We start from the raw sequence: 16,859 nt of genomic DNA, 5'->3' as shown, positions 1-16,859 counted from the left end.
TGTCATCAATACTAAACCTAAAAGTGCGGGTATAATAATCATCAATAAGAAATAAGCTCTATCGTTGTCTGGGGGATAATGAATTGTCCGATGGAAATATAAAGTTCAGTTCAGTTCATGCAGGCTGCAGTAGTTGTTGTACACAGTGTTGCAATTGTTGGAGAGAGAGAAAGAGAGAGAGAATAACAGCTATTAACTTGCTGACTTTCCTTTTACGATCTTGATCCATATCCGTCCTTTAGCTAGACTGTTCCATGGAGGACTCATCACCCAGGCAAGGGTGGACACACACACAAGCCCCCACCAGTCTCGTAGCGTCTCTCCTGGTGCATCTGAGGGGTGTTCCCCAGACCCTACTTTTATCCCCACTCACGGGGTCTCAGGTGTCAATAAGGTTGGGATGATGCAATCCCTCAACCAGACCACTCTGGCTGCCCCCTGAGGGGTTTCAATGAATAGAACAGTACTCAATACACAATTCCTTCTTCAAGAGACAACAGCAGTAATCTCTCTCTTTGTTAATAGGAGACATTCCACCTTTGTGTATCCCTGTGTTGTCTCTCTCTCATTATTGACATGCTGTGTATCTCTCTCATTTCCTGGGTATCAGACCCGAAATAATAGCGATTTTGTGATTCTCAAAAAGGGGGGGGGGCGACTTTGTGATTCTGTACCCTTCTGCCCATCAGAGTTGCTCCTCATTCATAACAGGTTATATGTAAAAGTACTTAGTTATGCCACTACATCAAAAGTGAACACCTGGCTAAAGTAAAAGCAGAGTACACATTATCCTCGGGCTCCATGTTTTTCTTTCGATTAGAAAAAAAGAGGCAAACATAACAAAAGTACAAATGGCTACATTAGGAAGATAGACATATTCAACTGCACAAGAGACAACTGGATGTTGTATACTGAGTGAACTAAACAGAATTTTGAAGCTAATGAAAGATGGGAGCCAGTCCTGCTGAGTGCAATGGCTGGAAAAGGATACAGTTTGCTCAGGCTACTCCAAGCAATCCAACCGAAAAGAGCTTTGTTGGTATCATGTAAGCAACGCAGACATATTTAGAGCTGGAGCCATTGTTGATGACAGAACACTTGCCGTTTCATAAGCAGAATCAAAAAGAAGGGGAGTCCATTCCATTGCACGTGTCTGAATTGAACGAGTTGTCTGAGCATTGTCAGTTCAGTAATGATGCACTGAGATATTGTTTAGTTTATGGAATCATACAAGAAAGCATTCAAAATGGCTCCTAACAGAAGCACAACTCACACTTAAAAGAGCAGTTGAAATAGCTGTATCAATGGAAAAGGCAGACAGAGATGAAAGTGAGATGCAGTCAGGAACGAAAGTGAGCATGGACAAAACTACAGCATGTAAACAGTGTTACGAATGTTCACAACTCTGAGGGGCCGAAGGGTACAAAGTAGCCCCCTCCTTTGTGAGAATCGCAAGATCGCTATTAATTCGGGTCTGGGACCCAGGAAATGAGAGAGAGAGACACGCAGAATCCCCAAGGTTTTGGAATGTGTCCTGGCCTCAGCGAAAACAAAGCCACTGATAACGGCCATTGTCTCTTGGAGACCGAATTGAGTATTGAGTACTGTACTATTCATTGAAGCCCTCAGGGGACGACCAGAGTGGGCTGGTTGAGGGATTACATCATCCCAACCTGATTGACATCTGAGACCCCGTGAGAAAGGATAAAAGAGGGTCTGGGGAACAACCCCTTTAGACGCACCAGGAGAAACGTATGAGACCGGTGGGGGCTTGTGTGTGTGTCCATCCTTGCCCGGATGACAAGTCCTCCACGGAACGGCCTCGCTAAAGGACGAATACGGATCAAGAGCGGATAAAGGAAAGCCGGCAAGTTTCTTTTCTCAAAACCCCTCTCTCTCTCCAACAATTCCAAACCCAGCGGTCCCCAAAGGCTGAAGGCTGTGTGAACTGAAGTGAACTTTACATTTCCATCGGACAATACATTATCCCCTAGACAACAATAGAGCTATTTCTTATTGATTATTATTATACCCGCACTTTTAGATTTAGTATTGATGATGCATATTATCTGTATGTTTGATATTGATATTATTTTGTGTATTTTTACTAATAAATACTGTTAAAAATAGTACCATCAGACTTCAACGGACCTCTCTATCTTTGCTGGTAAGTAAACCAGTTACGGGGTTCGTAAAAACAGAAACCAGCCAGGCTGAATAAATTGTGTTACCACCGTGGCAGGGGCTCATGTACACCCGACCAATGCAGGTTTAAAGGTGAAACTTTCAGAAAATGCAACAAAATAGGATGCATATATAGAGCATGTCGGGCAGAGAAAGATTAATGCACTGCACAGGGAAGTGAAAAAGATAAAACGTCAAGTTGTTGTTTCAAAAAGAGCACTAATTGGCATGCTGCTGATGAAAAATCTGACAATGATGAGAGTGACACAGGACTTGAGCTACACAATGTGAAAACTAGCAAGAGACCATCATGGCTTACACCAAAAATGAACGGCAAATTAATTAAAATGGAATTAGATACTGGTTCGGCTGCTTCAGCCATTCCACAAAATGTGTTTGAAAGGCATTTCAAAAGACACTGAAATGAAGCCTGCAGATATCCAACTGAGAACTTATAATGAAGAAAAGATAACTCCCGTAGGAATGACATTCATACCAGTGAAATACAACAACCAACAAGCCACATTGGGCTTGTATGTGGTTAAAAACAGGTGGGCCACTAATGTGGGGCCGTGATTTGCTGAGACAACTATAGCTTGATTGGAGATCCATCCAGCGTTTCCATGTCACATCCCCTGCAGTGGAGTCAACTGAAAGTGACTTAAGAAAGGTACTGGATGAAACCACAGGAGTGTCGAAGGATGACACCAAAAAACTCAAACATATTAAGGGTCTTATAAGAATCAGTTCAAGTAATAATGATCAGTGAGGCACCGAGAATCTGTATTCACCAACAAGGAGCCTTTATTGCCTCAACTAGAAGCATGCGGGTTCACAGACCAGCTATCTTTGGGCAGCCCACTAGAATCTCTGGGCCTCCATGAACAGTGAATGAAGAGAAAACGTATTGCTCGGGAAAGGAGTCTATGCTGGCCAGGCATTTCCCATAGTCCTGATCTCCACATATCTGTGGGGTCCTCCTTATCCGCAATGGTTGGTCTCTGGTTGTTGGAGAGTATTTGGAGCTCCTGACTCTTCTTGTGTTCCCTATCAATTGAACTGGTGGATCTCCATCCTATTGGCTCAAGACCAGCTGACCTAACTAGATCACCTTCTTACTCATCTAACCAACATTGCAAAGACAGCTGGTTTGTCTGCATTTCCTGCCCTTGAGTCATCAAGTCAAGTACAGTCTATTTGTAGACTGTAGTTTCTTCTAGCCAACAAGGATAACATAGTGTCAAATGAAGATGCCGCACCCAAGTTCTACAAAGCCCACCCAGTTCTTTATACCATCTGTGATAAGGCGGTCAGTGACCACATGGAGGTGGAAGGGACTTCTTTCAAAGTTAAGTGGAGCCCATGGGCAACACTAGTGGTCCCACTAGTTAAGGCAAATGGGTCTGGGAGGTTCTGTGGTGGTCACCATCAACCCAGTACTGAGGGTAGAGCAATGCACTCTGCCCCAGCATAGAAGGTAGCTTTGCAAACCTAGCTGAGGCTGACTTACAGATGGAAATGGATGAAGAGTCCAACGTGCTTCTCACCATAAACACTCACAAAGGGCTTTATTGCTATAATAGGTTTATTTTTGGAACAGTGTCTGCACCTGCACTCTGGCAGAAAGCTATGGACCAGGTGCTATAAGACTGCCCAGTGTTACCTGGATGACTTCATTGTTACTAGTGAGGATCACAAGGACCATCTCCAAAATCACAAGATGGTGTTAAAAAGATTAAAATCTTATGGCCTTAGAGCATGATGCAATAATTGTGAATTCTGTAAGCCAAGCATCACTTGCTGGGGTTACACCATTGACGCACAAGAATTACGCAAGTGTGCTGAGAAAATTCAAGCAGTGATGGATGCCTCCAGGCCAAAGGACATGTCACAGTTGTAGTCCTTTTTAGGATTTGTCCCACTAAACTTGGCGACTGTACTCTACTCTTTGAACTCATTTCCACAGATTGGGAAGAAATAGCAATGGGCAAAGCGGTGTGAGGTGTTCTCAAAAAGGAAAGGAAATGGTGATGTCAGACACTGTACTCACACATTATGATGCACATCATCCAGTGAAGCTTGTCTGTGACGCCTCACCTTACGGTAATGGTGCAGTCATGTCACACGTTATGCATGATGAAAGTAAATGGTCCATAGCCTTTGCAAACACTGCCTTACCATTACAGAGAAAGAAATACACACAGAATGGCAGAATGACCTTAAGTCTGATTTGGAGTGTAGAACATTTCAACCAGTACTTGTCTTGGGAGAGAGTTTACCCTCATTACTGATCACCAATCACTGGTGTCCATTTTCATTCCACAGAAGGGTGTCTCGCTAACCAAACAACATAAATGCAGAGATGGGCTCTGTTTCTTGGAGGACACAATCACAAGATGGAATTCAAGAGGACGACTAGTCATGGGAATGCTGATGGATTGTCCTGTTTATCATTGGGAAAGGCAATAACGTATTCTCCCTAACGCAAATCAAGATTCTCCCTGCTACAGCAGAGGTAATCCAAAGGAAAACCAGAAAAGACTCCACACTGTCTCAGGTCTATGTAGCAACCCAAAATGGCTGAAATGTGCAGCAGAAATCCCATTTTTACCAGTACCAGGATGAACTTGCCCTTGATGGGAGTTGCCTTATGTGGGGATTGAGAGTTGCTGTACCAACCAAGCTGAGAGCCAGAGTGTTGAAGGAGCCACATGAAGGTCATCTAGGGGTGGTCAAAATGAAAGCGTTGGCTTGTAGCTTTGTCTGATGGCCTGGGATAGATGACAGACTGAGCAGCTTGCCCTGCACTGTTTGGGATGCCAACATGTCCAGAAGATGCCAGGAGTAGTGCCTCTAGAGGCAGAGGATTCATATGGATTTATGCCATGAGCATAGATCTCGAGGTAGCAGGTGATGCAGCTACAAAACGGCCAGAAGAGTTTCCCAGTGACCTCCACTACAGCCTCGCACACTGCTGACGTGCTGAGAAGCCTCCTCATCAAGGTCTTGTGTTACAGAACATTTAATCACTGACAATAGACCACAGTTTGTGGGAGAACAGTTTCAGTTGTTCCTGAAAATGAATGAAAGAAGACGTATTACACGTGCACCATACCACCCAGCTACTGATGGCTTGGAGGAAAGATTTGTCCAAAGACTAAAAGAACAAATGCAAGCATGTCAGAGAGCACACTACATTGAGGCCGAATCAGAAGGTCACCAATTTCCTCCTTGCATATCGCAATGCAGCACACTCCACAACCAACAACTCACTAGCTATGCTGTTCCTGGATCATCCCTTGCAGTCATACTGGGATCTTCTCAAAGCCAATCTTAGAAGGAATATGCAGGATAATCAGCTGAGAGAAATTGAGGGGTCCTCAAACAAGGAGGTTCTATATTTCACTCTTGGACAAACATTCCTGGCAAGGGACTACAGAGGGGATTAAAAGTGGGTACTTGGAAAGATGAAGTGCAGTAATGGACCACTATCCTACACAATGGGGACAGCACTTGATGTCATCCGGAGACAAGACATCGATCAGCTGAGGAGAGTGGAGTCAATCTTAGAGAAGATGGGTGTCCAAAGTCAACTCCAACAACCAGCATGGTGGAGGCCCTAGAATCTGAGATTGTTTCACAGCCACAAGTCACACCTGCCGAACAGTGATACCCCCGGCCCCCACCTGTCCGGAAAGAAGTTATCCCACAAGGGTAAGAAATCCTCCACAGGGCCTACACCTTTAGGCCTAAATGGGACAATTGAAAATTGACCATGCTGTGGATGTCCATATAGTAGCTGTATTACATAGTATACTGTGTGTATACAGTATATCGATACATACCACACACCCTATATATAAGCTGAGATGCATTCTATATTGAGTTCGAGTTCAGAGCTAAGAAGGGTGTCGTGTTGTGTATTTAGAAGTATTGAGGCCATGATCACCCAGCGTCAGTTGCAGTGGCTGAGGCACATGATAAGGATGCCCCCATGTCGGCTACCCCGCAGTGTTATACGACCAGTTATATCATGGTCGATGCTCAGCTGGAGGGCCGAAGAAGCTCTATGAGGATCAGATGAAGAACGCTTTAAGGAAGTGCAAGATCAGACCTGAGGATCTGGAGGATGCTGCTGCTGACCGTATCACTTGGCGACAGCTGTGTAGGGACGGGGCTCGTGGTCTGGAGATGGAAAGAACAACCAGAAGACAGCAGAAGAGAGCCAGGAGAAATGCAGCCGTGGTTGCCGTCACTACCACCACTACCACATATACATGTCCCACCTGCAATAGAGCTTGTGGGTCTGGGATAGGACTGTATAGTCATCAAAGATCTCACCGTTAAAGGAGTGGATGTCGTCATTGGATTCCGATGGACAACCGAAGAAGAAGAAGGTTTAGCATTTGAATAATATTGCAAATATATTGTTTGATTAAGCATCCTTTGTTTGTTTAGATAATTCATTGTGGGTTATAGGTGAATTATACGTGAATGCCATCCGTCAGCACCTCACTAAAGCATAAACGGAGCATCACGTTATCCCCAAACTCCCGTGTCTTTCTTTTGATTAGGTGTGTGCTTTGGAGTTACAAATTATAAGAACCTGCACACTAGGGACAATCTCAGTGGCTGACTAACCTACTGTAATTCTAGGTCTAAGTTACCCCTCTACCTAGTCTTTCAGGCAGGCTGCCAAAGGAAGCTTATCATCGATATTTATTGCTTATTTATTTATTTATTGTTACTATTATCATCTCTTTTTTGCACAGTTTGTTGTCTTTTGCACACTGGTTGAACACCCAATTTGGAGCGGTCTTTCATTGATTCTATTATGATTATTATTCTAGTATGGATTTATTACGCATGCCTGCAAGAAAATTAATCTCAGGGTTGTATATGGTGACTTGAATAATATACTTACTTTGAACATTGAGAGGCAATTTATCTCTGCCTTTGATCAGAATTCACACACATTCTCTTTTTGTTAGAAGCATTCTCCCCTTTCTCCATTTTGGCAATATAATTTAATGCCACCACTTTCCTTAAATTCCTTTCATGTCCTGAAAATAGTGTTCAGAAGTAGAAGATTACCTCAAAACATAGATTCATATAACTTGTTTGACTTTATTGTAAAAATATTATTCAAACTCAATGTCACTAATCATTTCTTTCTGTCCTTTTTTATGGCTTAGACTGAGAAATAGTTTTCCTGGATTCCTGGTTTGTTTTAATCAGCAGGGAGGAAAATGCCTGGACAAGATAACATACCCTGGCTGGAATCATGAAACTACTGAAAATCCTTCTCTTTATATTCAACTGACTTGTCAAGCATTGTCGAATCATTAAGTGAAATAAAAGTTAGTTTTAGGTGGAAGAGACCCCCATTTTTTGCCCTACTTAAACTAACTTGTGTTCTTTGTTTCCCAGTTATGATGAAGGATTCCCAGACTCAAAATATTAACACTATTTTTCTTTCCTTCTAAGCTGACTAACCAGCTTAGTGTTTCCAGCGTTTTAATCTTTTGTCTAAGTTTTATTATGAAAAAAGTGTTGATGATTAAAGCAGAGGAGCAGGAGGCAATCACCTCCATAGTAAAAATTACAGTTTTACACCTTGTTTAAGATTTTGGACAGAACCCAAGGTGGAGAATGAGGGAAGAGCCGATAGACATTTATAGGATTAGATGGTATCCTTTCCCTGGAGTCAAATACTAGAGAGCATGTGAGAGCATAGCTCAAATGCCATCTATAAATTTTCTGATTGTTGGCAGAATTTCAGACGGACACGAGAGGGCGTACAGGAGCAACTTATACCAACTTAGTGGAGTGGTGTCACAGCAACAACCATGCACTCATTGTCAGTAAGTTCAAAGAGCTGATTGTGGGCTTCAGAAAGCGGAAGATGAGGGAGCGCATACCAATCCTCATAGAGGGATCAGAAGTGGAAAGAGTGAGCAATTTCAAGTTCCTGGGGGTGTCAATATGTCTGAGTACCTAACCTGGTCCCAGCATATTGATGCAGCTATAAAGAAGGCAAGGCAGTGGCTATATTTCTTTAGGAGTTTGAGGAGATTTCATTTGTCACCTAAAACACTTGAAAACTGCTACAGATGTACCTCAGAGAGCATTCTGACAGGCTGCATCTCTGTCCGGTATGAGGGGAGGGTCTACTGCACAGGACCAAAGCAAGCTGCAGAGAGTTGTAAAATTATTCAGCTTCACCATGCGTACTAGCCCACATAGTATCCAAGACATCTTCAAGGAGGGGTGCCTCAGAAAAGAGGTTTTCATCAACGAGGACCCTCACCACCCAGGATATGCCCACATCTCACTGTTACCATCAGGGAGGAGGTACAGAAGCCTGAAGGCACACACTCAGCCATTCAGGAACAACTTCTTCCCTCTGCCATCTGATTCCTAAATGAACATCAAGCCCGTGAACACTAACTCACTACTTTTTTTGTAATTTCTGCTTTTGCACTTAACTTAATTGAGATATTTAATATGCATACCGGATATATACTTCCTGTAATTCAGGTTCGATGGTTTATTTATCATGTATTGCATTGAATTGTTGCCGCAAAGTTAACAAATTTCATGACACATGCTGGTGATATTAAACCTGATTCTGATTTAAAGTGAGTGGGGGGGAAGGGGGTTCAGAAGAGATGTGTAGGGCAAGTTTTGTTTGAAAAGAGTGGCGCATTTTAGAGGCTCTTAGATAAGGCCCATGAATGTGCAAGCAACGGAGGGATATGGACTTTGTGTCAGCAGAAAGATTAAATATCCTTAGCTTAATTAGTTTGGCACAAGATCAAGGGTCGAAGGTACTGTATTGATCTATGTTTTATGATATCAGTGTCACATTGAAAGCCAGCATGTAGCAGTTCTGACTGAAATGATCTGAACAGAAATGACAATGTGAGTCATGGAAACTTACAATAAAAGGAGTGAAAATTCTGCTAATATGGGAGGTTTAGTACATTTTTGATGAAGATCTGGACTGCATTTTCAGAGAATATGATGAAGGGATTCCTTCCTATGTTTTAAAGCCTGGCAATTTTCATTTCATATTCTCATTTAGTTGTAGATGAATAGCAAAACAATGACATAAGCCACCACACATCATGCCGCGGGATGGTCACTGTCAAAGCAACACACAAACACACAAAATGTTGGAGGAACTCAGCAGATTCAAGATTCAGGATTGCTAAATGTCATTTCCATTCAGCAAGTGTAAAGAAGAACAAAATAATCATTACCCTGGATCCAATACAAAGAACACAATCAAAATAGACACTAAAAATATCAATACTTAAGACGGATTATATACGTAGGTTGATTATATGTCCAAATAGCGATTCCAGGTGCTAGATAAGGTGACGGATGAGAGATATTAAATCAGAGGTGGAAGGTGTTGATCAGCTTTACTGCTTGGGGATTGTAACTGATTTTGAGGCTGGTGGTCCTGGTGTGGATGCTGCATGCCCTCTTCCCCGATGGGAGTGGGACAAACAGTCCATGAGCAGGGTGGGCGGGATCCTTTATGACGTTACTGGCTTTTTCCGGCATTTTTCTGAACATATGTCCTTGATGGCGGGTAAGCTGGTGCCAGTGATGCGTTGGGCGGTTTTGACCACCCGTTGTAGAGCCCTCCTGTCTGCCGCAGTGCAGTTTCCGTTCCGAGCTGTGATGCCTCTTCACACCTGCAGAATAACATGAGTGTGGATGTGCCAAATCCTGCTTGTTTCAGCCTCCTTACAAAGTAGAGGTGTTGGTGATCTTTCTGAACTGCGTTCTGGGAACATACGTGAGATTCGCACTCCCAGGAGTTTGAAACTGCTGTGCCGCTGATGTAAAGGGGGGGGGGTGTGAATGGTGTGAAGTCCATAACCATCTCCTTTGTCTTGCTGACAGTAAGGAAGAGGCCATTTTCCTGGCACCCAGGCCTCAATCTCTTCCTGCTCCTCTCTGTAGGCCAGCTCATCGTTGTTGGCGATGGGGCCCACCACCAGCGAACTGGGCAATGTGATTGCTCAGGTGTTTGGCCATCCAGTGGCGCGTGAGCAGAGCGTACGGCAGCCGGCTCAGCACCCTTCTTATTTCTGAGCTGAACCAGCGTAGCTCTGCTAAACGAGCCCACCAAGATGTCTTCCCTAACTGCAGCTGTGACAGTCTCCCCGTTCGGCAATACAACTCCCCACCTATTTTATATCCCTCTCTCTCAACCTGTTAGATTTTCCCTGCTCCAGCCTAGTTTCTGTAAAGGCTACAACATCATACTTCCGTATGCTAATCCAGGTTCTAAACTCATCTCTCTTCCTAGTTGACTTAATCTCCAGCTTCTCCTCAACCTCTCCATCTGGCACCCAACCACTGCCGCATTAGTTAAACCCTCGAGTAGCAGTAGCAAACTCCCCCGCAAGGATTTTGGTGCCCCCTCCTGAGGTGCAACTGGTCTTTCTATCCTGGGAGAGAGCCCAATGATTGAGATATCTGAAGCCCTACCTCCTGCACCATTTCTTCAGCCACACGTTCAACTGCTCTGTTGTTCTAGTTCTTATCCCACGTGGCATGGCGAGTAAGCCTAAGGTTTGTAACCTTCAGCCTCCTTATATTCGTTTTGTGTGACCTCATCTCTCTTCCTGCCTTTGTTGTTAGCACTAATATGAACGGAGGACTCTAGATGCTCACTCTGCCCCTTTCTGAACGTCAGATGCCCACTCAGAGACATAGTTCCCCCTGGCTCCATGGAGGCAACACACCATGCTGGAGGCTGGCTCACCTCCGCAGAGCCCCAGTGGTCATACGGTGACCTGTCGCTGTGGCTTGTTGAGGTTTCTGCACAGCAGAGCCAGCCATGGTGCTATTAATCTAGCTGCTACTGTTCTTCCCCGAGAGGCCTTCGCCTCCAGCATATCCAGAGTGGTACAGACACAGGGGCCTCCTTACACTGTGACCATCGCCCTGCAACGCCCGTCTGTAACACTCACAGACTCCGGGCCGCTCTTCAGTGAGTCTAACTGCCACTTCCGAAGGTCTGCGCCGTCTGTGACGAGCTGCCGCTGGACGCACCTCCCGACAGACGGCGTTGCCTCAGACACTTCGCGTTCCGTGATCCCCCCACGTCTCACAGGAGGGGCAGACTGCCTGTGCTGCCCCTGTAAGAACTTGTGGATTAAAAGTAAACACCTTGCCTTAAAGCTGCACGCCCAAAGCCTGCACTTTGACCCCTAAACTTCTCCCACCCACGTCCTTGATCAACTGTCTTTCAAACGTTATAAATGTACCAGCTCCTTCACTTCCTCTGGCAGCTCGTACCATACAGCCACCATGCTTTGTGTGAAAAGCTTGTCTTCCAGGACCTTTTAAAAGTGTCCCTTCTTGCCTTAAACCTATGTCCTCCCCTACCCTGGGGAAAAGCTGTGACAATTCACCTTGTCTATGACCCTCATGATTTTACAGTTCTGTGCAAAACTACATATATATGGCTAAGGAGCCTAAGACTTTTGCACAGTACTGCAATAATTTTACATATTGCACTGCACTTCTGCCACAAAAAAAAACAAATTTCATGACATGAGTGAGTGACAACCAACCTGATTCTGATAGGGGTTTCTACTGGGAACTGAGAGAGGGAAGGGGACAGGGAGAGGGGAATCATGGTTGGGACAAGGGAAGGGAATAGGAAGAATCCGAGAGACATTCTGTACTGGTCAATGAACCAGTTGCCTGGAATCAAATGGCCTTGCCTGGTGTTTGATGTTGCCATGTTTCCCGAGCTTGGTAACTGGCTTGCTGACATTTGCCAAGCTCGCTGAACACCATGACATCAAACGCCTCAGACCGAGCTACTGATATTCACGACCATCCTCGCCTGTTGTCTCAGGTCTGTGTGCGTCTGCATCCATGCACCTCCCCGGCACTCCTCTGCCACCCGTCCCACACCCCTCTCTTGGTGCGCCACCCCCTGCCAGATTTGCAAACTCGCTCTCCGCTCCACATTGACAAATACAGTTCTGTGCAAAAGCCTCGGGCACCCTAGCTCTACATATGGGCCTAAGACATTTGCACAGCACTGTATACACCTCTACAGAGTCACCTCTCAGCTTCTTACATTCCAGGGAGAAATAGCCCAGCTGATATCGTCTTCCCTTCATAGCTTATGCCCTCCAGTTCCAGGAACTCCCTGTATGTCTTTCCTGTACCTCGGTGACCAGAACTGCACAGCGCTTTCAGTGCAGTCTCACCAACATCTTCTGCGGCTATAATACAAAGTCTTAATTCCCGTACTTAATGCCCTGACTGGTGAAGGCAAGCACGAGAAACACCTACTTCACCACTCTCACTTACCTGTGTCTCAGGGAACAACCTGCTTACTCCCCTTAGTCCCTTTGTTCTACAACACTCCCTAGAGCTCGAGCATTGCTTCCGTAAGTCCTGCCCTGGTTTACCTGTCCAAAGTGCAATACCTTGCACTTTTTCCAGGTAAATTCCGTTTGCCTTTCTCTGGCCCGCTTCCCAGTTGGTGTAACTCCCAAACTTATTCTAAATTTAGATAGCCCCCTTCACAGTCCTCAACATCAGCGATTTTGGTGAACATTATGAGCAATGTTCACAACATGGTTGTTGTTAATATAGATGTCAAACAGCGGTAAAGCCAGCGCCAATCCCTGCAGCACACCAACGGTCTGCACTTCTGCTTGTATCTAACTGTGAGTGCCTCATCTTTAACATTTGCTTGAGGGCCCTGTCATCACCAGCATGGGCTGCATCTTTGGGTGTCTTGAACTTCAGAAATGTCAGTCTTTCTTTGAATCCGTTTTCTATCTTTAGAAAATGGACTTGAAGAAATCCATTTCTTCTCCCAGGATTCCTGTCTGCTGACTCCCTCCCCTGAGGTTTCCTGCCTACTTGCCTCTCTCATCCCAGGTTTCCTGCTCTAGGTCCAGTCCTGGCTCACTCTCCAGTTTCCTGCCATCTTATCCACCTTTCTAACATCCCTGTCTAGACATTGTCCGTCCCTCTCTGAACATTGTCCATCCTGTCTAACCATTATCTATCCCTGTCTGTAAAGTACACATTCTTTACCACAAAAGGCATATGAGACTATTGGCCATTTCCTTGATACAATAAGATGGAGTCAGCACCATGATGTAGCTTGTTCTGGCCTTGCACTTTACACCTATCTGTACTCCACTTTCTCTGTACTGTGGAACTTTGTTCTGATACTGTTATACCTTGCACTACCTCAATAGATAATACAAGGTAAAACAATAACAGAATAAAGTGTCGTTCTGTTAATACCTTGTAAACTTATCTGTACAGATGGCATGCAAGACAACCTTTTCACTGAACAGTATGTGTGACAAGAACAAGCCAATTCTCCAACTTATTCCACCTGACCTCTCTAAGTAAATAGATCAAATCTCTGCGGCTTCCACGTACCTTGCTTTCTATTCAGTTGCACTGTGTATTCCTGCACCTTCACTCTCATTAATGGTAAACCCTTCAGCCAGCTCTCATGGACTTCCTGCAAAATCGCCCTCTCCATATCTCTGAAACTATCTACGAAATCTGTTTTCACTTCTCCGCAAACTCTCCTCACCCAGTTCGAGAGTTGGTTTATCTTTTTCACGGTTTGCAGCTGGGAATACTTTCCACATTAAAGGCACAATGCAGGTGCAAGTTGAAGTCAGTTTTTCATATCATGGACCGACAGGCACTGGGACAGTTTCTTCCACCAGGCCAACGGACTGATTAATTCACACTGACACAGTTGTACTATGCTGTACTGACTGTCCCATTGTACATACTATTTGTTATAAATTATTGCAAATTGCACATTGCACATTTAGACAGGTGTAACATAAAAAATTTTTACTCCTCATGTATGTGAAGGATTTAAGAAATAAATTCAATTCAACTCTGAGACAGTGCTTCTTTAAAACCAGCCGTCAGGGAAATCAATATGTACCCACAATTAAGCGAATATTCCAAGCCAGTGAAAATTCAAAGGATTCATAACGCGTTACATTTGTTTCTTCTACAGTCATGTTCAACTGGTCTCAGAAGGAAGAAAGAAATGGCAAGTTGGTGTGTTAATCCCTGTGTCTATTTAATCACGGGAAGATTTTAGCACGTTCTCTCTCTTTGATTCAGAGCCGATGGAAGGCGTTCTGAATGGCAAAGGCTCAAGCATTGAAACATTGATCTGAACTTGGCTAACTCTTGGGGTGGCGCTGTAGTTCAATTCCCGCTGCTGCCTGCAAGGGGCTTGCACATTCCCCCCGTGACCTTGTGGGTTTCCTCCGACAGTCCAAAGACATACAGGTTTGGAGGCGAATTGGTCATTGAAAATTGTCCCATGATTAGGCTCGGATTGAATCGGAGGATTACTGGGCGATGAGGCTCGAAGGACCAGAAAGACCTGCTCCGCATTGTATCTCAATAAAAAAAGGTAATAGTTCCATTTTACGTAATTGATTACTTAATTCACATATTGAAATTATGCTGTCATAATTAAATGTCTTTTGTAACCGAGTGACCATCGAATGCTATTCATTATCGTTAAAAAGTGTACTCAGGCATTCATCCGGGTAATGCTAGAATAGTTGTCTGTGCCTATGGTGACGACATTACGCACACGCGGGATAGCGGGGAGACCATTTTGTTTTCTGCTGCAGGAGCTGGTGGGGCGTTGGAATCAAGTTCCCCCAGAGGTACTGGGCTTGGTGAGGAAAGGTGAGCATTAATTGACGATATCCATGTGAATTCATTTATGCTTGTTGGCGAATCGGGAATATCAGTAATTTGACATGTTTTAAGTGTGGATGCTTTAGATTTTCACGAGTAAAGAACCCGACGCTGGATAGCGTGGCTTGCAAAGTTCCTCACCGGCCAAGTAGGTCAGTCTTCCTGTAATTTGACTACCAGGCAATATCTTGTAAAAGTTGTGCCAAAGTGTACCTTCTGCCTAACTTTACTGTATCATGACTGATTGTGCATGTAACCGCATAATGTGAGTGTTTAGTCTCCGTTCGGGGGTTCAGCACGTGTGTACTAAAGAGTATTCGACGTCTTAGATGAGATGTATTCACTTACATTTTTTGTTGCTATGTGTAAGGTACAGGGTTGGGGGGATTCTAATGTTGTTTGTATTGTGTTCCTTCAGAATTGCCACCACCGTATTAGTACTATATTAGTTTTTCTTTGTATTTTTATACTGCATACGCAATTGGTTGATACACAAGTGTGTGGATCGAAGGTTAAACGGAGATTGTAATGGCAGGTCCTGATTGTAAAGTCTTTCGTTTTGTTTTTGATGCACCATCAATAACTCTTGGAGACGGGAGGCGAACGATAAGCTTTTATTAGCAGCGAAACGGAGCACAGCATCTCGGAGACTGAGGGAGAAGCAGTGCCTCCAATCGCCTTTATACAGGGGTCTGTGGGAGGAGCCACAGGAGCAGTCAGCAGAGGGGCGTGTCCAGACAGGTATACATAGTTTACCACAGTTTTAAGACCCTCTTCTGGCACTTAAGCATCTAAAACACATAAAGGAATTAAAACCCGAAAAAGCAGCTGTTGTCCTGAGTGTGTACTCCCCCCCCCCCCCGGGCTACAACATTATGATTGCAAGAATCATTAAGAATTTAAAGTACAGCAGGTCTACCCCATCAGTGAGTTGTTCACTGGCGGAGAAACTGAAGGAGTTGGACTTGGTGCGTCGGAGAGGCATCACAGGAATCAGTGCTCCAAGACGCTGTGCCATCTAACGCTAAGAGACTGTCCTAGTCGCTTTCCTTGTGATCACAAGACCCTGCTGGACATTGTTAATGTGGAATACTGCAAGTCTAATTCACTGATTTATTGGCGGATGGCAGGTGAGCTGTGTGACCTCTGTAGAATGAGGAATAGGCCTCAAGCCGCAGTGTCACCTGTTACAGCCACCCAAAACAGAGCTGTTGGAGCTGATAAGTTCTACCAGAGGCGGTGGGGCACAGCATCCAAGCTGGTGCCGATGCTGCCCCCTAGTGTTCGTTCAGCAGAAGACATGCTGCATAATATTTGTGGACTGCAGCAACATTAAAAAATTCAGGGTCTTGGACTATTTTTTTGTGTGTGACCTCATTTTACTGATCTCTTACATGTGCTATATGTGCTTTGTGCTGTGTTTCGCACCATGGTCCTGGAGTAACTCAGCTTCGTTTGGCTATACTCATAGGTATTCATGTATGGCTGAATGAGAATTCAATGTGAACTTGACTTGAATGCAAAGCAGCAGCCTGGATTTTGGTCAATAATGTGCAACAAGCTGAAGGGGTGTGGTCCTTCATATTTCCAACTTTATAAAAATCAAATTATACTTCATTCACTATTTAAAAATTACAAGAAAAAGCCATGCAATGCCTTTGCAATCTTGTGGGAGAGGTTTCACTGCTGACGTAATGGTCTTTCTGTAGAAGCAGTGTTTGGGTTATGGTGAGAGATAACGGGTGCTTTGGAATGTGAGCTGGGTCCTTCGTTTGGTGGGGGATGAAGAGAGAAGACACTGCAGAGAACCGGTTGTAGGATTCGATCGGTGGGGAACCGGGATTCAATGGAGGAAGGTGCCACAGTCGACTGCAGATGGGTGAATATGCATGAATTTTGGAAAAGTTGAGCCCCAA

Source organism: Hypanus sabinus, chromosome 10 (genome assembly GCF_030144855.1).
Source record: "Hypanus sabinus isolate sHypSab1 chromosome 10, sHypSab1.hap1, whole genome shotgun sequence".
Taxonomy (NCBI): domain Eukaryota; kingdom Metazoa; phylum Chordata; class Chondrichthyes; order Myliobatiformes; family Dasyatidae; genus Hypanus; species Hypanus sabinus.
The sequence above is the reverse complement of the archived record's forward strand: the minus strand, read 5'-3'. Positions refer to the sequence as shown.